Here is a 23,976-nt window from a genome sequence, read left to right as displayed (position 1 = left end):
CTTAAGGTGACAGATTTCCAGATTTTGTTTTGCTTTTATCAAAAGAGGTAAACACAAGGAAATTGTACATCCAAGAATAACTGAAAAATAAAACACTTCCACTGTGTTACAAAACCGATTGGAGTGTGGGAGTGGGTGTAATTTGGGACTGGAATTGGTTTTATTTAGTGCACTAGCAATTGGAAACAAGACATTTTATGCAATGTTCAAGATTTTCCACCCTATTGAAGGAGGATGCCATTCTCGACCTTGTGCCTGTGAATGTGCTATTTGAAAAAGTGAAATAATTAATTCCATTGCATCTGGTTCTTTTCTAGCTAAGATTTCTCTGAGAAGCCTTGCAGTTTTTAGCCTGCTTTATGCTGTCAACTGCTTGTGCAACGTTCCTGGAAGGTCACTATAACTAGACAAAGACTTGAAATAACAATAATAAAGTACTGTGGACACAGTCCAATTTTAACCTTAATCATAAAACAAAACTTAACAAAAGAATGTCTTGACAAAATAACTATGATGAATCAGTTGTGATAGGCAAAACGGCAGCACAGAAATAAACCATTTGTATTTCATATCTGGCAACGTTTAAAGTATTTCCTTACCCCAAAATGAAGCTAAATGATACAAAATATTACAATAATTTATTATTTCCTTCAGGCATCATTTTATCCTTACATCACAAGCATTCATATGACATGCTGAAAGTGTTAAATCTCCAATCCAGAATTTAAAACTGGCTGTAGTTCCAGTGGCTTTTTGTATCAAAGGGAATTTAACATTGACATATACATATGGTTCCAGCTGTAGCAATAGTGTCCCTTCAATTTTCTAAAGGGAATGGAGTAATTATCTGGAGAAAAAATTTCCAGGACTGCAAGGAAAAGGCTGGGGAAAATAGATTAGCTACGTTGATCTTGCAGAGAGCTGACATGGATATTGTGGACTGAATGGCCCCCTCTATGCTGTTTTCATTGTATGATCCTGTAATTGGAACTTAGAACATAGAACAGTACAACACGGGACAGGACCTTTGGCCTCACGATGCCATTCTACCCTAATTCCATCTGTCTGTAGATGCTCTATGTCCCTCTATGCTTGTTCACATTTGTTTCTAAATGCATTTTAATCTTTGCTATCGTATCTGCTTCTACCACCTCTTCTTTCAACACATTCCAGGCACCTACCACCCTCTGTGTAAAAACATTTCCTCACACATCTCCCTTAAACTTTTCCCTCTCACCTTAGACCTATGCCCCTCCACTGGCAAACATTTCTACTCTGGGAAACAAATTCTGACTATCCACCCTATGTATGCCTCTCATGATTTTATGTACTTCTATTAGATTGATCAGCCTCAGCGTCTGATGCTGTAGTAAGAAAATTCAAGTTTGTCCAAATTTTCCTTATCCAATCCAAAGGCTGATTCCTGAAGAAGGGCTGATGCCCAAAACGTCGATTCTCCTGTTCCTTGGATGCTGCCTGACCTGCTGCGCTTTTCCAGCAACACATTTTCAGCTCTTATCCAATCCAAGCCAGGCAACATCCTGTAAATCTCTTTTGCACCCTTTCCAAAACTTCCACATCCTTTCAGTAATGTGGGGACCAGAACTGCCCTTACTAATGAAAGTAAGCATACCATATGCCTTCTTTACTACTTTATTCAGTTGTGTTGCCACTTTCAGTGACTTATGGACTTGCATCCAACATCTCTCTATATATCAATGTTCCTAAGGGTCCTGACATTAACTGTATACTTTTCTCTTGCATTTGGCCTCCCAAAACACATCATCTCACATTCATCTGGATTAAACTCCATCTGCCATTTCTCTACCCAATTTTCTAACTGATTCATATCCTGCTCTATCCTTTGATAATATTTCTTACTTATCTAAAACTCCACCAATTTTTGCGTATCTACAAATGTATTAATGAGACCACTTCTGTTTTCATCTAAGTCATTTTATATATGTTGCAAATGATCCTTTTGGGATACACTGATCCTTAGTGGAATCTTTGTCACTGACCTCCAGGCAGAAAAGTACCACTGCACAACTATCCTCTGTCTCCTATGACCAAGCCAAACTTGTATCCAACTTGCCAAATTTCCATAGATCCTCTTTGACTTAATCTTCTGGACCAGGCTGTCATGAGGACCTTGTCAAATGCTTTAGGAAAATCTACTTAGAAAACATCCAGTGCACTACCCTTAATCATCTTTGTTACATCCTCAAAAACTCAGCTAAATTTGTGAGAGAAGACTTTCCCTGCACAAAGCAATGCTGACTATCCCTAATAAGTCCATTCCTTTCTAAATGCGAGTAAGTCTTGTCCCTAAGAATCTTCTCCAATAATTTCCCTACCACTGATGTAAGGCTCACCAGCCTATAACTCCCTGGATTATCCTCACTGCCCTTCTTGAACAAAGGAATAACATTGGCTATTCTCCAGTCGTCTGGGACCTCATCTGTCAAATGGATACAGACATCTCTGTCAAGGCCACAGCAATCTTCTCCCTTGCATCCCTAGGTATCCCAGGATAGATCCTATCAGGACCTGGAGATTTATTGACATGCCTCAGAATATCCCTGAAGAAGGGCTTATGCCCGAAACGTCGATTCTCCTGCTCCTTGGATGCTGCCTGACCTGCTGTGCTTTTCCAGCCCAGAATATCAATATACCACCTCACAAATCTTACTATCATCCCAAGTACTTCTTCATAGTGATTATTGATTACTCATCAAGGACCTCATCTACTTCCTCTGGCTTCATGCATAAATCTCCTCCTTTATCCTTGAGTGGACATACCCTACCCTAGTTATCCTTTTGCTCCTAATATATGTATGAAATGCCTTGGAATTCTCCTTAATCCTTTGCCAAGGTCATTTTGTGACCCCTTCTAGCTCTCCTATTTCCTTGCTTCCTTTACATTCCCCAAAGGTCTAGTATGGCCCCTTCCCTAGTTAGTGTATCTACAGTTTGTTTCAAGAAACCATCCTGAGTGTACCAAACAAATTCTGCACTAGTGGAGTCTCAGTCAATGTAGGGGAAATTGAAACCACCCACTACCACAACCCTGTTGATTTTACATCTTTCCTTGATCTATTTACTCATCTGTTCCTCTGTGTCTGTTGGCTATAGGAACGCCTATGCATTAACCCCATCATACTGATTACAATATTTTTATTCTTAAATTCGACCCATATGGCCTTGCTGAATGAGCCCTCCAAGATCTTCTCTCAGTACAGCTATGACGTGCTCCTTAATCAGTAATATAACTCCCCGGCCCTTTTGACATGCCGCTCTATCATGCCTGAAACATGTAAACCCTGGAAAATTGATCTGCCAGTCCTGCCCTTCTCTCAACCAAGTTTCTGTAATGGCTACTACATCATGTCCTAATCCAAACTCTACACTCGTCTGCTGTATCGGTTATACTCCTTACATTGAAGTCGGTACATTTTAGACAGCTGGTCTGTTGTATTCATTAATCTGGCTCTGCCTGTTATTACTTATGTGTTGTTACCTAATGTTGGTAGCCCATTCAACCAGTCTTGTTGAACCACCTTGATTCCTCTGTCAACAAACCATAAAACACAGGTAACAAGAAACTCAGATGAAAGGCAAAACATAAGCTTATCACAATCAATTAATAAGGAAAATGTGCATTAAGTAACAGGACTGAGGTAGCATATTTTGTTGACATTGATAACACTCCAATTTTAAAAACTCAGCTGAAAATAATTAAGATGCTATACAGTGGCTTTCACTCTCTATCTACCTGCCACCTCGAATCCACATCAAATCCAGCAAATTTACAAGAAACTGCATTAGTATTTATGCACTTGTGCTACTACCTGTAAAACTTCAATTGTGAGATCTGTGATCACTGTGACTCATGGTTTGTCAAAACAATATTTTTAAGCTCCATTTAAGGGCCAGCTTATAAAAATCTTGAAGCTTGACTTAAACTGAGCCTTGAGTTTAAAATTTTCATCCTTGTTTCCAATCCTTCCAATGTCTCACCCCTCTCTGTTTCTGTAACCTCATTCAGCCCCACAACCTGTAGGGAAATGCAAACAACAGTGATACAACTGATAATGTTACTCCAATGACATCAGAAGAGGTCAGACAGTTAAAGACGAGCACATAAAGAGAGAGGTCTTAGATTGTACACCATAGTGCTGAGTTCAGTCACCTATGATGTTCAAGTATAAATAACAAGTGGTATAGAATTGAAGCAAATGAGAGACTTGCTCAAGAATTAGGATGAACTAGAGATGCTACAGATCAAGAAGAGTGCTTACCTAATAAAAGGGAGTAGTCTCAAAGAGTATACATTCACAGTTCAAAGATATCAAAGAGAAATATCGAAAAAGGCTAGCAATGGGGTTTTTGTAGTATAACCATCTATGACATCTGCATTTATCCAATTCTGCCCTCTTGCAAATCCCAGATTTTAATCAGACCCAATTGGCTGCTATGACTCAGCTCTGAAATTATCTCACTAAACCTCTAGACGTTTCTTGCCCTTCATGATACTTTTAAAAATCTATCTCTGCAACAAAGGTTTCAGTCATCAGTAAGCGGTTAAATGTGAAGGTTCAAATTTGTGAATCGCCTTGGGAATTTTTCCTACAATAAAGGTGCTGTATAAATGGAACTTGTTGATTTTGTTTATTTGGCAAGAGGCCTTTCTCGTTTTATCTGTAGTGCTTTGCAGATGTCCCCTAATAGTCTCAGAAGCAAAAGCCATTGTCGGTGAGCATTTTCACCTTGAATTTTGCTATGTTATAATCTGTGTTATTCTGATAAGTATACAATAAAAAGCCTTTGGCACCATGTCTCACTTTTTAGCAACACTCAAGTTTTGTAATACCAAGTGGTTGTGGACAGCTTTTCTACCAAAGGAGGAGAAAGTGAGGACTGCAGATGCTGGAGCTCAGAGTCAAGAGTGTAGTGCTGGAAAAGCACAGTAGGTCAGGCAGCATCCGAGGAGCAGGAGAATCGACATTTCCGGCATAAGCCCTTCATCTTGATGATGGGCTTGTGCCCGAAATGTTGATTCTCCTGTTCCTCAGGTGCAGCCTGACCTGCTGTGCTTTTCCAGCACCACACTCTCAACTTTTTGACTGAACCCACATGGTTCTCAAAGAGCTGATGAATCCTCCTTTCCTGTTGCACATTTAAACGTATCAAGTAAAAGACATATCATAGGGAGATTCAACATTCAACAACAGTAAGTACATTCCTGATACTATTTGGACTCAATCCTATTAATATCCAATTTATTCCTCATGACTGTTCTAGTATACACATCTGGTTAGAAGGAATTTGTTTCTGATCTGTCTGAGCGACTCATTGTAGTGGTTTTGTAAGATGAGCTGTGTACCAGACAGACTTCTAGAAGAATATTTAATACAAAGAATCAAGTAATGTTTTCACCTTTCTCAGATGGAACATTACAATCAATACTTAATTTCTGCTTTTCCACTACTGAAAGCGCTGTGGTTTGAAACAGATGGCAGCTTAGTTTCCTGTTTGTTTAACAGTTTTAAAATATCTGATGAGAGAAGTACAACTTTCTTAATATTTAGGGGCATTGTAATGATTTCACAATCCTGTACTGCGACCTTGTGAACAGTGAGCCGGAATTAGAGAACTGGGGGTTACTACATTGAATCTGACCCATGTCCCTTGCAAATCTGGCTTCTCAATGAGAGTGTGAAATCAGCCCTGCAATATTCCATTTCTTTATGTGTGTATGTGTAGGTGTACATGCATGTTTGGGGGGGTGGGGGGAATGGGGTCAGGCATGCTTGACCTTTTACTAGAGCTCTGTCATTTACTTTCCTTTCCAACTTTATTCAGTTTCCTTTTGAAACCCACAACCGAATCACCTTTCACCACACTTTTAGACAGTGCATTCGGTCCAAACATTTCACTGCAGAAAAAGGTTTCCCTGTCTGTCACCTTTGGCTCTTTTGACAATTGTTTCATATTCTGGTTCACAAATCTTTCACCAAGGTCCTGGCCTGGAGCACTCCAGGAGATAATAAACATCCAAGGTGTGATCATATTTATTGAAAGGTGTTCATGCTCTAACATCCTTATGAACAAGTTCAACATATGGTGTAGTACTAAACATGGGCTGCATGGGCTCCACTTGTCTCCTTTCCCCAGTTGCATTGAGTGCAGAAGATGCTTCGATACTAGGCAGAAATTCTGTTGATTAATGCAAGTGCTGGGTGTCTATGTTTGCACATCTCTACAGAGGATGAAGTGAAAGAGGCAGGATGATGGGGAGGGGAGCGTGGTGCATTGTCACATGGATAAAGAATGGATTTTTTTTAACAGCGTGCAGGCATGTGACAATTCCAGTATTTTTACCTACCCCAAGACTTTCTCAAGACAATGGTAGTGGTGGTGGACCTTCTTCATGAACTAGGTAAAAACAATGACTGCAGATGCTGAAAATCAAATACTGGATTAGTGGTGCTGGAAGAGCACAGCAGTTCAGGCAGCATCCAACGAGCAGATTCATGAACTGTTACAGTTTGTGTTATGAAGGTACATCTACAGTGCTATTAGGGAATGAGATCAGCCCAATGACAATGCAGAAAGAGCTGATATATATCCAAGTTAGGACGGTGTGTGTAACTTGGAGCAGAGTGTAGAGCTGGTGGCATTCCCCCGTGCCTGCTGCCTTTGAGAAGATAAGCTTGCAGTTTTGGAAAGCACTACTGAACACATCTTGGCGAGTTGCTGGAAAGCTAAAATATGTAGAAACTTTCATATCACTAGACACAACATACTTTATTCAAATTTCATATTGGGAAACAAATAACCCAGAGAGTGCAGAATTTGACTGTCTTCTTAACTGAGAATTGCAAATCCTGATGTTTTTAAATATCAAATCAATGCTGATATGAATCTTTAGTTTATGTAAGTTTAAGGAGAAAATGAGGACTGCAGATGCTGGAGATCAGAGCTGAAAATGTGTTGCTGGAAAAGCGCAGCAGGTCAGGCAGCATCCAAGGAGCAGGAGAATCGACGTTTCGGGCATGAGCCCTTCTTCAGGAATGTAAGTTTATGTAAGTTCACCTCTTTAAACTTATACTTGATCTTTGATGAAATGGTGAAGATCCTTGAAGATCAGCTCCAACTAAATTGTGATGTTCAGATGTATTGTTGGGCAACATTGAGACTAAATTATCAGCAAATGACAACTTGATAATCATACTATCTGAATACAGTGCACAATGATCTCAATCTGAATCACAGAGAATATATCAACATAAAATTATGTGCTGGAATTCTCACATCGTTCTGTTACTTATATAGCATGGCGCACTTGTGCTAAAGAAAACCTCAGTCTCCTGTAGAAACTGCGTTGTTTAGAGCCGAGTAAATATTGAGCTAAATAATACCCATCATCTTTTTGTTTTGTGTTTGTGAGGAAGTCTGATTGTTTTACAATGTCAGTGTGAAAATCTTACATGTCTACATGTGACACAGTGTTCCCTCTTAGAAAGATTATAGTTCATGGTGCCTGCAGGCAAAACACTTTTAGCTGCTGGTGATGTGATATTTAGGCTATCAGTCACAACACATTGGCAGCAAGAGTGATCATTTCTGTAAATTTAACTTGTTTGCTCTAGTACAGTCTGTTCTGTTGTAACATGATAGCTCCGTTCCCATGCGATCCTATGGTATAAGAAAATGATGTAAGAGCAGCACCATTTAAACTAATGGGACTGGAATCGCGTTATAGCCAATATAGGTAAGGAAACTTTGCATTCTACAAATAATGGTCCAAATTCTCCAATCGTGCTATAGTCAATTTGCATTGAAGAAACACACATTATAGCAGAACTGACTGTACCTTCTCAAGACAGTGGTAGTGGTGGTGGACCTTCTTCATGAACTGTTACAGTTTGTGTTATGAAGGTACATCTACAGTGCTATTAGGGAATGAGATCAGCCCAATGACAATGCAGAAAGAGCTGATACATATCCAAGTTAGGACGGTGTGTGTAACTTGGAGCAGAGTGTAGAGCTGGTGGCATTCCCCTGTGCCTGCTGCCTTTGAGGAGACTGTGGTATGGTGACAATATCACTTGACCAGTGAGTCTAAAATCTAATGATATGATGCCATGGATTAGAATCACACCATCATAAATGGTAGAATTTAAATTAATGAAACCAGGTAGCTTAAAGCTAGTAACAGTGACCATGACAAATACTGTCAATTGTCATAAAAACCTTGGTCACATAGTGGTGCAGAGAAGGAAATCTGCCATCTTTATCTGGGGGTCTGGACTGCATCTGATCTAAACCAATAATAGTATGGTTGATTCTTAAGTATTCTTTGAAATGCCCTAGTGAGACACTCAGTTAAATTGTAACTCGGTATGGACAATGCCAGTGATGCCCATTTCCTATGAAAATAATAAAATTAAAAATCTATTGGTTAGACGGGGTTAAATCCAGCATTCTTATCCAGTTACCATTCTTAATTCTCTTGAGAAAGTGTTGTACCTGGACCAAGTGTCATTGAGGAGATTGCCCAAGGAATGACTTTGGTCAGTTTCTTCTGGCTTTATGAAGGAGAATGGTAATGACTAGGTATTGTTTTCTTCTCATTTGGGGTTAGTTTTAATGGCTTGCGCTCCACCATTAAAGGTTACCTTCAGATCAGCAGTCCTGCTATCAGAGTATACTGTTTTACACTCTGCATGTGCACGCTTCCTGATTTTATGAAGAGTCACAAAACAGCAATGCAAATGGAAACAGCAAGTCTTTATTGCATGAAAGGAAACATAACCTTTTGAAAATCATGCCTGTGATTATATCATAAACAGGCAACAACCAATGGTGATGTGTTGGTGCTTGTTCTGTGGCCGTTTTAACAAATGAGCTCAGCAGGAAATTTCGATATAATCTCCGGTCAGCAGGATTGGGGCCAAAATCAGTTTCATTGTTGTTTCTGCATGGAGTGTGATCTAGGAAAGTTGAGGCCCAGCTATTTATTCTCAGATTGTATTCATGGACCTGGAGAAATGTGAAGTAAAAGGAAAATGTCACAAATACAATTTTAAAGGCATTTGATGGGGTAGACATAAAGAATATGTTTCCATCAGTATGAGAGATGAAATCTAAGACCCTTAAGTAGAAGATAGTCACTAATGTCCCAAAAGGAGAAACATTTCTGCTCACTCAGCATCTATTATTAACCAGCACCTATGGAGCCAGGAGTCTGCTGGTTGTTCAAGTATTCTGGTTGATCAAGAGATCCATATAATCAAGGTTAAAAACACACACTAAGTAATAGAAATGAAATTCAGGGGGTATACACATTAGTATTCTACTTTATTTGCAGCTTATCACTTAAATAATAATGTAACTTTACTTTAAATAAAGAAGCACAGACCTTTCTCACTTACACCCTCAGCTGATTACTCGGATATCGGAGATCTCGATAATATAGTAAACTTCCAGTATTTGAGGTAAATAATTTTTTTGATTTATCAAGAGTACCAGTTCAGAAGATGCGAGTTAAAACAAAGTTTTCTGTATATAGAACTCATTGCCACAGGGAGTAGGTGAGGTGTACAGTACACATGTAGTTTAGGGAAGATAGATAAACATGTGCAGAAAAGAGGAATAAAATAAAATACCTTCAGCTTGAGACAATGAGGGGAAAGAGGAGGCTTGTCTCGAGCATAAATCCAGGCATAGGCCTCTTGGACCGAATGGCTGGAATTAATGTAATGTAAATCACATTAACCATTCACATGTTAATAGCACACAACACAATGCAATTTCACCCCATTCTCGTGCAAGTTCAGAGTCTGAAGTCTAGATATTGTGGTGGTGCCATAATGACACTAAGTGTGCAGATGGGTGGAATTCTATCTGTTTCCTACTTGTGGGAATGAGGTCATTCAAGTAGTACCCATGAGCAGTGGTGGAGGATCAGGCTTGTCAGCTGGAATAGAGGGAGTTCCAGAATTTTGACCCAGCAACTCTGGAGGAACAGTGTTTTATTTACAAGTTCGAATGGTGAGTGTCTGCTCAGAAAAGTGGTGGGGTTTCTGGTGGTGAAGGAGACGTGGAAGATATTTGAGCAAAAATTATTTTATCTTTATAACAGATTTAAAAGAAACTACAGGAAGTGAAATGTCTAACACCTGAAAAACATTCATCATAAGCATTTATCAATTCTAAGTTAAAAATTACACAACACCAGGTTATAGTCCAGCAGGGTTATTTGGAAGCACTAGTTTTCGGAATGCTGCTCCTTCATTGGGTATTTGTGGAGTATGAAATTCACAACCACCTGATGAAGGAGCAGTGCTCTGAAAATAAACCTGTTATAAAATAAATATCTAAACTAAATGCAAATAACCTCCAAATAAACCTGTTGGACTATAACCTGATGTTACCTGATTTTTAACTTTGTACACCCCAGTCCAAAACCGGCACCTCCAAATCAGCATAATTCTACATACTCTTGCAAACTTCTCACCAGCCTAGATGAGTGTAGACCCAACACTCAAACAGCTCAGCACCCTCTAGGACAAAGCAATCCTTAATTGGCACCCATCTGCCACCTTCAACATTTATTTCCTCTAGCAGTGGTGCATACATTGTGTACTACCTAGAAGATGAGCTGGACTAAGTCATCAAGATTCCTCTGATAGCACCGTTCAAACTTGTGATTTCTAAAACCTGAAAAGACAAAGGCAGTAGACACATGAGAGTACCACAATTTGCATGTTCCTCTTCAAACACACACTATTCTTAACTGGAGCATTATTGCAGTTCTTTCACTATTACTGGGTCAACAACCTGGAACTCCTTTCTTAAATTCAATGTCAGCGTACCTACACAACATAGACTGCAGCAATTCAAGACCACCAACTTCTCAAGGGCAAATACATACAAGCCACTCACCATCCAAACTTATAAATATAACACTGTTCCTTCAGAGTCGCTGGGTCAAAATTCTGGAACTTCCCCCCCCTAACAGCAACGTGAGTGAACCAACACCAAACTGACTGAAGCAGTTCATGAGGAAGCTCACCACCACTCATCTCAAGAGCAACTGGGGTTGGACAAGAAATGCTGACCCGACTAGGGCCCAACTCCCATGAAAGAAAATTAGGGACTGCCAATGAATGCTGGCCAAGCCAGCAAAGCCATATCCCGTGAATGAAGAAACTAAAATAAATGCAAACCTTTCTTTATATAGGATTAGATGGAATTGAAAACAAGGAACAGATCTTTCAGCCAGACCAATCTGTGCTGATATTTAAGCATTGTATGCGTCTTCTCTCACCTAGCTTCAGCTAACCCACCCTTTTATTCCATTCTCACCTTTGCTAACTGAACTTCTCTTTAAATATATGTATGCCATTTGCCTCAAACAGTCCATGTTGTAAAACACATATTCTTGAATATATTAGAAATTCTGACTTATTTTTCCCTGGACTTGAAAGTTGTTGTATACATAGAATCTCAGATGTCTGGGAATAATATAATTTATGTTGTATTTATGCCATACATAGTATATGACATCACTCTGTGTCAGTTAATATATATAGATTTGATCTCCCTCAGGCCCAACTTCTTATATCCTGAGCACATTATTCCAGTGTTTCATTCCTTACTTCATTGAGGTCCCACTGGATCCTTCTTATTTATCTGTGATTCTACCAAAGGCAGAATGTGAAAAGGAATGAGAAATGTGTTGTGGTTTGAAAGAATTTTCCATCTAGATTTATTTAGCTTTGCCTGAAAATAGCACTTCAGAATCAGTGTTAGGGTTCAGGGACATGGAAATATTTTTGTTATCTACTGTTATTGACAAGAGTGAGAGGTGAATTATTTTAATGTTCTCTTCAACTGTCCACACCAGAGGTAATTTTTCTTTTCCTTCTTTCTTTTCCATTTTCAGATAGGCGTTTTTATGTTTCTTCAAATCCTGCTTGAGGTCCAATTAAAAATGACTTCACAGCAAGTTCTTTAAGTTTCAAACAAAATAGGGTTTATTAAAGCAGTCAGTCCTTGGAAAGGATGGTTATCATGTCACACATAAACAAAGAAGAAAGAAAGAAAGGAAAAGGATTTGTAATTATGAATTACTTAAAAATCAAAGATATTGTTACTATTTCCAAGGGATTTAGGGTCCAGTAATTCAATGTTAAGTGAGTTCTTGCAGTAGCTGGTCTGGCAGAAATACTTTGTGATTGCAGTCATAGTTGAAGGCACAGCAATATAATTCTTGTAGGGTTAGCACAGTGATGGCATCCCTATCTCTCTGAGCCAGGACACCAGGGTTCAAGTCCCACCAGCTCCAATGATGTGCAACAAGTTTGCTGAACAGGTTGATTAAAAATACCTATAATTTCTGTAGGTGGGGCTCTTGTAGTATAGCGATAGCCACCCTACCCCTGAGCTAGTAGATCGAGGTTCAAAGTGTGCCATAACATGCCTGAACAGGCTGATTAAAAACATACATAATCTGTTTAGGCTGGGAATTAATTCAGTTTACAAACTTCAAGAGAGGTCAAGAAGAGAGGCAGGCTGTAGCTAAGGCTGGAGCTATACTGGCCAAGTTTCATAGGAATGCCATCTGTAGGTGGCAGAAGGAGCATGCAGACACAGAAATGCTACCTGGTAGCCCTGCATTAATGCCGAGTGATGCATGCAGCTATTTCCCAACCAACAGGATAATTTAGTCAGCCAGCCTTACGTTGTTCCATGAAGCAGTGGCTGCTATGTGTCAATTGGGGGCACCTTCTTAATGCCATCAGTGCTCTAACCACTTGCTGGCTGAATGGCCAGCACTGTCAGCTTTTATTTCCGGTATGAGTCTTTGCCCCTGCTCCTAGAACTTTGTCTACAGTAAGAGTATCTGCACATGTATAACCAGTGTAACATTATTACGCATGTAGTGTGGTGATGTCAGCCATGTATATGTAGATTTCTTTTGACTTACCATCACTGGTTCCTCTCCATTAGAGATGACTGGTGGTGGTTTAACCTGAGGGGCACCAGTCCTCAAGCAAGGAGCAAAGTTGAGATTCATGATAACATCAGTCAATGCGGGAATTGAATCCATGCTGTTGGCATTACTTTGCATTCGCAAACCAGCCTTCCAGCCAACTGAGCTAATTGACCCCATGATGACATCAACTACTGATGTCATCATAACTATCTGCACAGGTGGCCATTTTGATCGTCACCTTTGTATTGATGCTAATTACGAATGCTGATACAAGACTTGGGACCTGGTACAAGGGAATGAGATCTACAATTTTGGGCAAAAAATGCTGGAGAAAAGTGAATAAGGATTCTTTTGTTCAGTGAGTTTTGATGATCTCCAACTTGCCACCTACAGAACGATGGAACTTGAGATGATTCCTCTTGCAAATATAGCTTTGTCAATCTTGTGAAATCCTCTTTGGCATAAGCCTGCAGATGTTACTAAAGTTGGAAGAGTGATCTCATAGAGAAGGCAAGCAAGAGCCTGACACAATCATACTCTCAGAATCATACTTTACAAACGCCTAAACACCCCCATCACTATCCCTTGGTATGATCTGTCCCACCAGCAGGACAGAACTGCCAGCAGTATACTGGTATACAGTCAGGAATAGGTTGCTCTAGGAGATCTCAACATTGATTCAGGACTCCATGAAGCCACATAGCATTGGATCAAACATCAGCAAGGAAACCTCCTGCTGATTACCACTTCCTGCTCAGTTTAGTTTCAGCCACGGCTAATTGGCTCCTGACCTTATTGTAACTTTGGTCTAAACATGGATGAAAGAATGAAACACCAGAGATGAAGTGAGATCAACTATTCTTGGTATCAAGGTTGTATTTGATCAAGCGTGTCATTAAAAAAGCCCTAGTAAAACTGGAGTCAATGGAAATCAGAAGGAAAATCTCTTCGCTGGCTGGTGTCATACCAAACAAAAATAAAATCATCTCAGCTCCAGGACATCCCTGCAGAAGTTCTTTGAGACAACGTCCCAGACCCAACTGCGTTCAACTGCTTCATCAATGACCTCCATCATAAGATGAAAAGAGGGGGTGTTGGTTGATGATTATATAACGTTCAGCACTGTTCATAACTTCTCAGATACCAAAGTAGTCCATGAACAGTCATTCCTGGACTACATCCATGCTTGTGTTGATAAGTGTAAAGTAATATTCATGCCACACAAGTGACAGGCAATAACCATCTCCAGCAAGAGAGAATCTAACCATCGCCTCTTAATGTTCAAATGCATTACCATTGCAAAACTCCCCACTGTCAAAATCATTGACCATAAACCTAAATGAATCAGGTTTGTGATGGAAAACTCCCCACTTGCTTGGATAAGTGCAGATCCAACAACTCTCAAGAAGCTGGACACCATCTGGGACAAAACAACTCAATTTTTTGGCACCATATAAATGCAAATATTCACTCCCTCTATCAATAATTCACAAAGGCAATAATGTGCACCATCTACAAGAAACACTCATGAAGTCTCCTCTGACAGCACCTCCTAAACCAACAAACTGTACCATCTGGAAGGAAAAGGGGCAGTGGATGCCTGACAATACTATTACCTGCAAGGTCCCACTAAGCCCCACACCACCTCCTGACTTGAAATTATTCCTTCATTGCTGCTGGATCAAAACTTTGGAACCCCCTTCCGAACAACACTGAAGGTTTCCCTACACCCTAAGAACTGCAGTGGTTCAGGAAATTAGAAACAAACAATCAATGTTGACCTAGCCATCTCAGGAACACAGAGAAAATGTAGGAATCCTAACCCGCCCTACTGTGTTAGTTGTGCATTTGCTTAGCATTCTAACCTGTTCCAGCATATCTGACATGGGGCCAAGGGCAACTGTTGACTCTGCATTAAGTTTTGCTGCAGTTATTACAACAGAATGGATTTTCCACTGGTTTGTATTTCACAGATTATACGGAGGTTCAACATTGCCCCACTGTGGTAGGAGAGCATATTCCCTGCAATTTTCTGTAGAGTCATGACAATTAAACAACAATTCTTCTCTGTAAATAGATGTGTGTTATTTACTAAGGATATTCTGCCACTAAGCTATGATATAATTACAAATATCTTTACAGGGTATAATTTTAGCAAATAATGTGATTCAAAGCAGGTTTATTTTGTATTTCAATCTATTTATACTCTTTCAACTTTCTTACAATCCACCTGCAGAGGACATTATTTCTCCACTGGTTTCAGTGTCCCAAGCAGCAATACTGCCTCTGACGGTCATTATTTGTGTTCTATTCTTTGAAATTAATTGAGACAGATAATCTTACCACAGTTGTCAACATACAAGGTTTTCTTTTCATTCATTCACAGGATGACCTCTTGACGAGGTAGTTTTAAGACTACCTTGAGAAGCTGGTCACAAATTGCCTCCTTAAATCCCAGCGCACCATAGGGACTGGGGACAGCCATAGTGTTGTTAGGGAGGTAGTTCCAAGCCTTTGACCCAGTATAGACAAGCAGGAGGCTGAAAGAACACAGCAAGCTAGGCAACATCAGGAGATCAAGAAGTCAATGTTTCGGATGTAACACTTGTTCAGGACTAGGGGTGAGTGTAAGAGCAGCTGCAGATAAAGTGGGGGTGGGGGAGGGGCGGGGAAGAGGGATGGTGAGGTAGGGATAGGTGAACACAGGTAGATTGTATGACCTGATTGGTCAATGGGAGGAATGAATATGGTTGGTAGCTGGAAGGAAGGGTCAATCAGAAGTATGGAAGGGAGGGGCAGGGGCTGGAAAGAGTGTTGGGAGATGGGAAGGGAGGTTATTTGAAATTGGAGAACTCAATGTTGAGTCCTCCATTCTGTAGGCTGCCCAGGCAGAAGATGAGGTATTGTTTCTCCAATTGGCAATCTGATTCGCTGTGGAAGTGGAGGAGGCTAAGGGTGGTCATGTCAGAAAGGGAGTGAGAAGGGGAATTAAAATGGGCAGTGACTGGGAGGTGAAGTCAGCCCCTGTGGGCCCGGCTGAGATGCTTGGCAAAACGTTCCCTGAACTTACGTTTGGTCTCCCTGATGTAGGGAAGACCACATCGGGAGCACCCAATACAATAAACTAAGTTGGAGGAGAGGCAGGTGAAGTTCTGTCTCATCTGGAAGGACTGTTTGGGGCCCTGGATGGAGATGAGAACGGTGGTGTGCTGGCAGGTTTGCATTTTTTACAGTTGCAGGGGTGGTACCTGGGGGTTTGGGGGTGGGAGGGATGACTGTTGGTGTGGGCAAAGGGAATGGTCCTTGTGGAAGGTGGAGAGGGGTCGGGAGGGGAAGATATTCTTGGTGGTGGGCTCTAATTGGAGTTGGCGAAGTGTCTAAGGAAGATACATTGGAACCAGAGACTGGGGGTGGGGGATGGTAGGTGAGGACAAGGGGTATGCTTTATTGCATGGGGGGGTTGCTGGTGTTTAGAGCAGTGAAGCGGGGGATACAGGAGGTGCGGCGGAAGGCTGTCTGGATGACAGAGTGTGGAAAGCAAATTGTTCAAAATAAGTGGACATCAGTGTTTAATGTGGTGAAGGATATGGAAGATATAGAATGTAAGGAAACAGATGGTGACATCTTGAAAAATGTCCATATCACAGAGGAGGAGTTGCTGGATGTCTTAAAATGCATAAAAGTGGATAAATCCCCAGGACCTGATCATGTATAGCCTAGAATTCTATGGGAAACTAGGGAAGTGATTGCTGGGCCCATTGCTGAGATATTTATATTACTGATAGTCACAGGTGAGGTGCCAGATGACTGAAGGTTGACTAACGAGATACCATTATTTAAGAAGGGTGGTAAGGAAAAGCTAGGGAATTATAGACTGGTGAACCTGATGTTGGTGGTGGGCAATTGTTGGAAGGATTCCTAAAAGACAGGATTTACATGTATTTTGAAAAGCAAGGACTGATTAGGGACAGTCAACATGGCTTTGTGCATGGGAAATCATGTCTCACAAAACTGATTGAGTTTTTTGATGAAGTAACAAAGAGGACTGACGAGGGCAGAGTGATGTATGTGATCTGTATGGAATTCAGTAAAGCATTCAAAAAAGTTCCCCTTGGAGATTGGTTAGCAAGGTTAGATCTCCTAGAATACAGGGAGAACTAACCATTTGGATACAGAACTGGCTCGAAGGTAGAAGACAGAGGATGGTGGCAGAGGGTTGCTTTTCAAACTGGAAGCTTGTGACCAGTGGAGTGCCACAAGGATCAGTGCTGGGTCCACTTCTTTTCACCATTTATATAAATGATTTGGATGTGAACATAGAAGGTATAGTTAATAAGTTTGCAGATGGTACCAAAATTGGAGTTGTCATGGCCATAGAAGAAGGTTACCTCAGAATACAATGGGATCTTGATCAGATGGGCCAATGGGCTGAGGAGTTGCAAATGCAGTTTAATTTTCATAAATGCGAGGTGTTGCATTTTTGGAAAAACAAATCATAGCAGCACTTATACACTTAATGGTAAGGTCCTAGGGACTGTTGCTGAACAAAGAAACCTTGGAGTGCAGGTTCCTAGTTCCTTGGAAGTAGAGTCGCAGGTAGATAGGATATTGAAGAAGACATTTGGTATGCTTTCCTTTATTGGTCAGAGCATTGAGTATAGGAGTTGGAAGGTCAAGTTACAGCTGTACAGGACATTGGTTAGGCCATGTTTGGAATATTGTGTGCAATTATTGTCGCCTTCATATCGGAAACTTGTTGTGAAACTTGAAAGGGTTCAGAAAAGATTTACAAGAATATTGCCATGGTTGGAGGATTTGAACTATAGGGAGAGGCTGAAAAAGCTGGGGCTGTTATCCCTGGAGCATCGGAGGCTGAGGGGTGACCTTATTGAGGTTCATAAAATCATGAGGGGTATGGATAGGATAAATAAACAAAGTCTTTTCCCTGGGGTGGGGGAGTCCAGAATTAGAGGACATAGGTTTTGGTTGAGAGGGGAAAGATATAAAAGGGACCTAAGGGGCATTTTTTACAGTGGGTGGTGCATGTTGGAATGAGCTGCCAGAGGGAGTGGTGGAGGCTAGTACAATTGCAGCATTTAAAAAACATCTGGATGGGTATATGAATTGGAAGGTTTTAGAAGGGTATGGGTCAAGTGCTGGCAAATGGGACTAGATCGTGTTGAGAAATCTGGTCAGCATGGACGAGTTGGACCAAAGGGTCTGTTTCCATGGTGTACATCTCTATGACTCTATCTGGGATACTTGGGAGTGGAATATCTCCTCGTCCAAACAAATGCAGGGAAGGCAGAGGAATTGGGAGAACGGGATGGAGTTTTTGTAGGATACTGGGTTGGAGGAAGTGCCATCCAGATAGTTATGGAAGTCTGTGGGTTTATAGTAAACGTCCATCTGGAGACCGACGTCGGAGATGGAAATAGAGAGGTCAAGAAAGGAGAGGGAGGTGTCTAAGGTGGACCAAGTGAATTTGAGGGTAGGGTGGAAATTGTGGTTGAAGTCAATGAATGCTCCAGTTCAGCCCGTGTAGGATGCAGGTGAAAAAGTTGGGGCACAGTGCCTGTGTAGGTACTGAACAGGGACTGACTGTTTGACATAGCTGACCAAGAGGCAGGCATAGCTTAGGCCCATCCAAGTGCCTACAGCCACCCTTGGATTTGAAGGAAATGGGAAGAATTAAAGGAAAAGTTATTAAGCGTGAGGATTAATTCAGCGAAGCGGAGAAAGGTATTGCTAGAGGAGTCTGGATGGGTCTCTTGGAGAGGAAGAAGCGCTTGTGGGGTATGGATGTGTAAAAGAGCTGCACATTCCTAGTGAAGGTAAAGTGCTGGGGGCCAGGGAACTCTAAGTTCCTAAAGAGGTGGAGGGCGTGGTTGGTGCTATGGATGTAGGTGGGAAGTGCCTGAACCAAGGGGGAGAGGATGGAGATGAAATAGGACGAGATGAGTTCAGTGGGACAGCAGCATGTGGAGATGATGAGTCAGCCGGGATAGTTGAGCTTGTGGGTCATAGAATCATACAATCTCTATAGGTGGAAACAGGCCATTTGGCCTCAACAAGTCCACACCGACCCTCCAAAGACTAACCCATACAGACCTAGCTCCCTTCCCTATTACTCTGCATTTAAAGAGAGAGCTAAGAAGAGCCAGGAGGGGACATGAGAAGTCATTGGCGGTCAGAATCAAGGAAAACCCTAAGGCTTTCTATAGGTATATCAGGAATAAAATAATGACAAGAGTCAGATTAGGGCCAATCAAGCAAAGTAGTGTGAAGTTGTGCGTGGAGTCAGAGGAGATAGGGGAAGAGTTAAATGAATACTTTTCATCAGTAATTCACACTAGAAAAAGACAATGTGGTCAAGGAGAATATTGAGATACAGGCTACTGGACTAGATGGGATTGAGGTGCATAAGGAGGAGATGTTAGCAATTCTGGAAAGTGTAAAAATAGATCAGTCCCCTGGGGCCAGATGGAATTTATCCTAGGATTCTCTGGGAAGCCATGGAGGAGACTGCGGAGCCTTTGGCTTTGATCTTTATGTTGCCATTGTCTACAGAAATAGTGCCGGAAGACTGGAGGATAGCAAATATTGTCCCCTTGTTCAAGAAGGGGAGTAGAGACAACCCTGGTGATTATAGACCTGCGAGCCTTCCTTCAGTTGTGGGTAAAGTGTTGGAAAGGTTATAAGAGATAGGATTTATAATCATCTGGAGAGCAATAGGTTGATTAGGTATAGTCAACATGATTTTGTTAAGGGAAGGTCGTGCCTCACAAACCTTATTGAGTTATTTGAGAAGGTGACCAAATAGGTGGATGAGGGTAAAGCGGTTGCTATGGTGTGTATGGATTTCAGTAAGGCATTTGATAAGGTTCCACAAGGTAGGCTATTGCACAAAATATGGAGGCATGGGATTGAGGGTAATTTAGTGGTTTGGATCAGAAATTGGCTAGCTGAAAGAAGACAGATAATGGTGGTTGATGGAAATATTCATACTGGAGTTCAGTTACTAGTGGGGTACTGCAAAGATCTGTTTTGGGTCCACTCCTGTTTGTCATTTTTTAATAAATGACCTGGATGAGGGCATAGAAGGATGGGTTAGTAAATTTGCAGATGACCCTAATGTCGGTAGAGTTGTGGACAGTGATGAAGGATATTGTAGGTTATATAGGGACATAGATAAGCTGCAGAGCTGGGCTGAGAGGTGGCAAATGGAGTTTAATGCGGAAAAGCATGAGGTGATTCACTTTGGAAGGAGTAACAGGAATGCAGAGTACTGGGCTAATGATAAGATTCTTGGTAATGTAGATGAGCAGAGATATCTCAGTGTCCAGGCACATAAATCTTTGGAAGTTGCCACCCAAGTTGATAGGGTTGTTAAAAAGGCAGTAAAAGGATTGAATTTTGGAACAATGAGGTCATGCTACAGCTGTACAAAACTTTGGTGCGGCCACATTTGGAGTATTGTGTATTATAGGAAGAATGTGGAAACTTTGGAGATGGTTCAGAGGAGATTTATTAGTATATTGCCTGGTATGGAGGGAAAGTCTTATGAGGAAAGGCTGAGGGGCTTGAGACTGTTTTCGTTGGAGAGAAGAAGGTTGAGAGGTGACTTAATTGAGACATATAAGATAGTCAGAGGGTTAGATCGGATGGACAGTGAGAGCCTTTTTCCTTGGATAGCAATGGGACATAGCTTTAAATTGAGGGGTGATAGATATAGGACAGAAGTCAGAGGTAGTTTCTTTACTCAGAGTGTAGTAGGGGCATGGAGTGCACTGCCTGCAACAGTAGTAGACTTGCTTCTAGTAATCTTAATGATCCGCTCCTAGACCAGCAATATTTCCCTCCCACCCCCAAAATCTCTACACTCTTCCAATTCCATTGTCTGTTGTACATCCTTAATTTCCACTGCTCCATCTTTTGTTGTTATGAATATTGTACTTGATACAAGATAGATCTATTCTAAGTTGTCTGCCTTAAAGCGAGTTAAAATGCAATTGTTTGGTGACGGGGAATGTGACCTCCTACAAAATTTGCCCAGAGTTAACCCCATTTGACCTCATATCAAATTTGCTTAGAGACAAGTTATATGACCTGATCGCGATAATGAAAGGAATTCAAATTGAAACTTACTGAAAAAGTTGCAAGTTTTAACACTGGGAACAAAGGAGAAGGTAGTAGTTAGCTGCCTGCTTGAAGTACTCCAGTCCATGTGCTGTAGGTAGGCCCATCAATACTGTTAGGAAGAGAGTTTCAGGATCTTTACTGGCAACACTTAGGAACTGTGACCAAACTGCAGACCAGGGCACAAACTATGGGCACCAAATGCACACACTCCTCCTCTAAGAACATTTGGAATCTGCCAACCCCATCAATTGGTCAAACTACTCGACATTAAGCAAACAAAATTTATTCAAACACTATAGTTAAAATACAACAAAAGAAAGAGGAACTTGGAATAACTTAACTCTATTGAAAAACCTAACAGAACAATAGATTATTTCACTACTAAACAGTAACTGTTCCAATGTAGTAACATCCCATTAACACCCTTGGTAAAAGACAAATTCAGAAAACAGAATTTAGCCCAGGAGGAAAAACATCCAGAGAAAAGCAAGAGAGAGAGTGAAGCAGCCGAGAGAGATTCATTGCCTTCCAATCCTGCTGAGACCCCAGCAGTAACTGCAACCGAAAACCTAAGAAACAGAAAATCCTGGTTCTGTGGTGGGAGCTTGACCACACTCATTCAGGCTGCATCTATTGTTCCAACTTAAAAAATCACCATTATTATCATCTCATGGACTGCTCAGCACCTTTCCCCTAATCTCTCTCTAAAGGAAACCAGTACAAAACATTCTTCTTAAAGCGACAGCATTGCTACAGCAAGCAGTGTGCGGACCTGTATACCAGCAACTAGTATGGAAAGGCTGTAGCGGGGATACTGTACATAGGTACAGGCACTCAGCTCCCAGGCTAAACTAGGTTGCATCTCAATGATGCTTATTGCTTCCTTCGTGCTTAATTGCATGCTCACAACATCACAGCCCTCCCTTTACTTGCTGTGTCAGTTAATGCAGTCACAAAACCAGGTGGTTTGTCTTGTTGGTCGGCAGCCTTAGGCAAGGATGGCACATTTTAATGCATGGCAATGTGCTATGTCCCTCTCCCACCTGCTCCATGTGTCAGAAGCTGATGTAGAAAACTCACTACATGTGCGGCAAGCAGGTAGACTTGTCTCAAAGTCTTAGGGAAATAGTTCTCACTGAGGTTCACGGGGTTTCATAGCGACAAGTACAGGGACTAGAGTTAATGCATTCAGGCAGATGTATAGGCATCAGTTAGGTGTTCAGGAACATCGTGTCTGGGGCTGTATGGAAATGTCAGTCAAGGAGGTGAGTCACAGTTAGTCCATCAGGTCCATCAGCAGAATCTAAAGGGGCAAGGCTAAGATGGTGATGGCGGTGGGGAACAAGGGGTAGGGTGGGCAGTACAGCTGTTGCTGCAGGACTGAGCCGGGCAAGTTAGTCTATGGAACTGACCACTGCAGGCTTCGGGCAGAAACACAGGACAATTGCGGTGGGATGAGAAGCAGCAGGATTTGCAAGAGGAAGAGAAGCACTCAGTGTCACCTTCTATCATGATGCAGATGGAAAGTGTACAATGCGGAAAACAATGGCTGTGAGCACACTCAGCGTGGTTGCAGTAGGTGGCTCAACCCATAAAGGAGGGGGCTGCAGCAACTGCTGATCAATGAGCTTTTAAAGAGAAACAATATTGGCCACAGGCTCACATAACATGCAACACACAGGCTGCCTATTCGCTGGCCATCCTACAGCATTAACTCTCTTTCTGTTGCACCTCCCTGACAAAGCTACTGCTGGATAATTTGTTGAAAGCTACATTTTTTTTTTCCTCACAGAAGAAACCAAACTTTATGTATGTTGAACAAGGCCCAATGGTTCAGCATGACTCAATGCTATCTGGGATGGATTGCTTCCCTTGCTTCCAGATGTGCAGTAGTTCTCAGCATTGATCTCCATCCATGGAGCCTTGCTTCTGGCAACCTCAGACCAGGCTGGCAGGGTCTGGTGGTGAAGACTTCTCCTTGAATCTTCCAGTCCTCAGGGATGATGACATATCTGTCCTGGACCACCCCATTCACTGGAAACCTGTCAGAGAATACCAGCACCAATTTTTCCTTTCTCTGAGATACTCTGACTCTGTCTTTGACCACAAAGGGCAGCTTTAGAATGCCAGTTCTCATCCAGGGGCACAACAGGATTTTAAAATTGGGTGCAAGGGATGCCAGTCTTTTGGCATATATCTGTTGAGTGGCAATTTGTTCTGGGAACAGGCCATGGTCAGACTGAGTGGAAATTAATATCAAAGATGCCATAAATGCAGGATAGGTAATTAATTAGGGTAATTTGATTCAATAGGGTGAGAAAACTCACTGGGCCTCCTGGCAATAAACTCTCCAAAACCAAATCAACGCAACTTGGACTTAGCTGAAAAAAATATCACTGCCCTTTGTTTAAAAGGATAAAGGAAGATTCAACCTGAGGGTCACAGAGAAGAAACCCTGCTGAAGCCGGGAGGAACTGAAGACCTTCATTACAAGGTTACATTTCTGCAGAGAGCAATGTAAAATATATAATCGTAGTGAGATGCTTTGGTTGTGTAAAGAATTTAATTGGAACTCTTGGGAATATTGTTTCTGTAGTTTATTTACCAAGCAACCAACACTCTAATACCCAATCAAGTTGATCCTAGTTTGATTTTTACTATAAAAGTCTTAAAAATGTGAAGTATGTGAAGATTCTTTCCATTGATTGTTGGGAAATTCAAGTTTATTTTTAAAAGTTAGGGGATCTTAACACCAAACCTTTAAATTTTGATTCCTAATACTCTTGTGAAGCACCTTGGGATTTTTTTAGTACCATCTCAATTTA

At 41.3% G+C, this 23,976-nt stretch overlaps 1 long non-coding RNA gene across 1 annotated transcript in view; it reads right to left on the bottom strand.

The window, feature by feature from the left end:
• Positions 1–8,777: 8,777 nt before the first annotated feature.
• Positions 8,778–23,976, bottom strand: part of LOC140477274 (uncharacterized) — a 46,414-nt gene continuing 31,215 nt past the window's right edge. The window contains exon 2 of the long non-coding RNA XR_011960695.1: positions 8,778–9,048. This is a non-coding gene — a long non-coding RNA (uncharacterized lncRNA). The remainder of the gene's footprint in view (positions 9,049–23,976) is intronic.

This window comes from Chiloscyllium punctatum, chromosome 5 (assembly GCF_047496795.1).
Source record: "Chiloscyllium punctatum isolate Juve2018m chromosome 5, sChiPun1.3, whole genome shotgun sequence".
Lineage (NCBI taxonomy): Eukaryota > Metazoa > Chordata > Chondrichthyes > Orectolobiformes > Hemiscylliidae > Chiloscyllium > Chiloscyllium punctatum.
The sequence above is the reverse complement of the archived record's forward strand: the minus strand, read 5'-3'. Positions and strand labels throughout refer to the sequence as shown.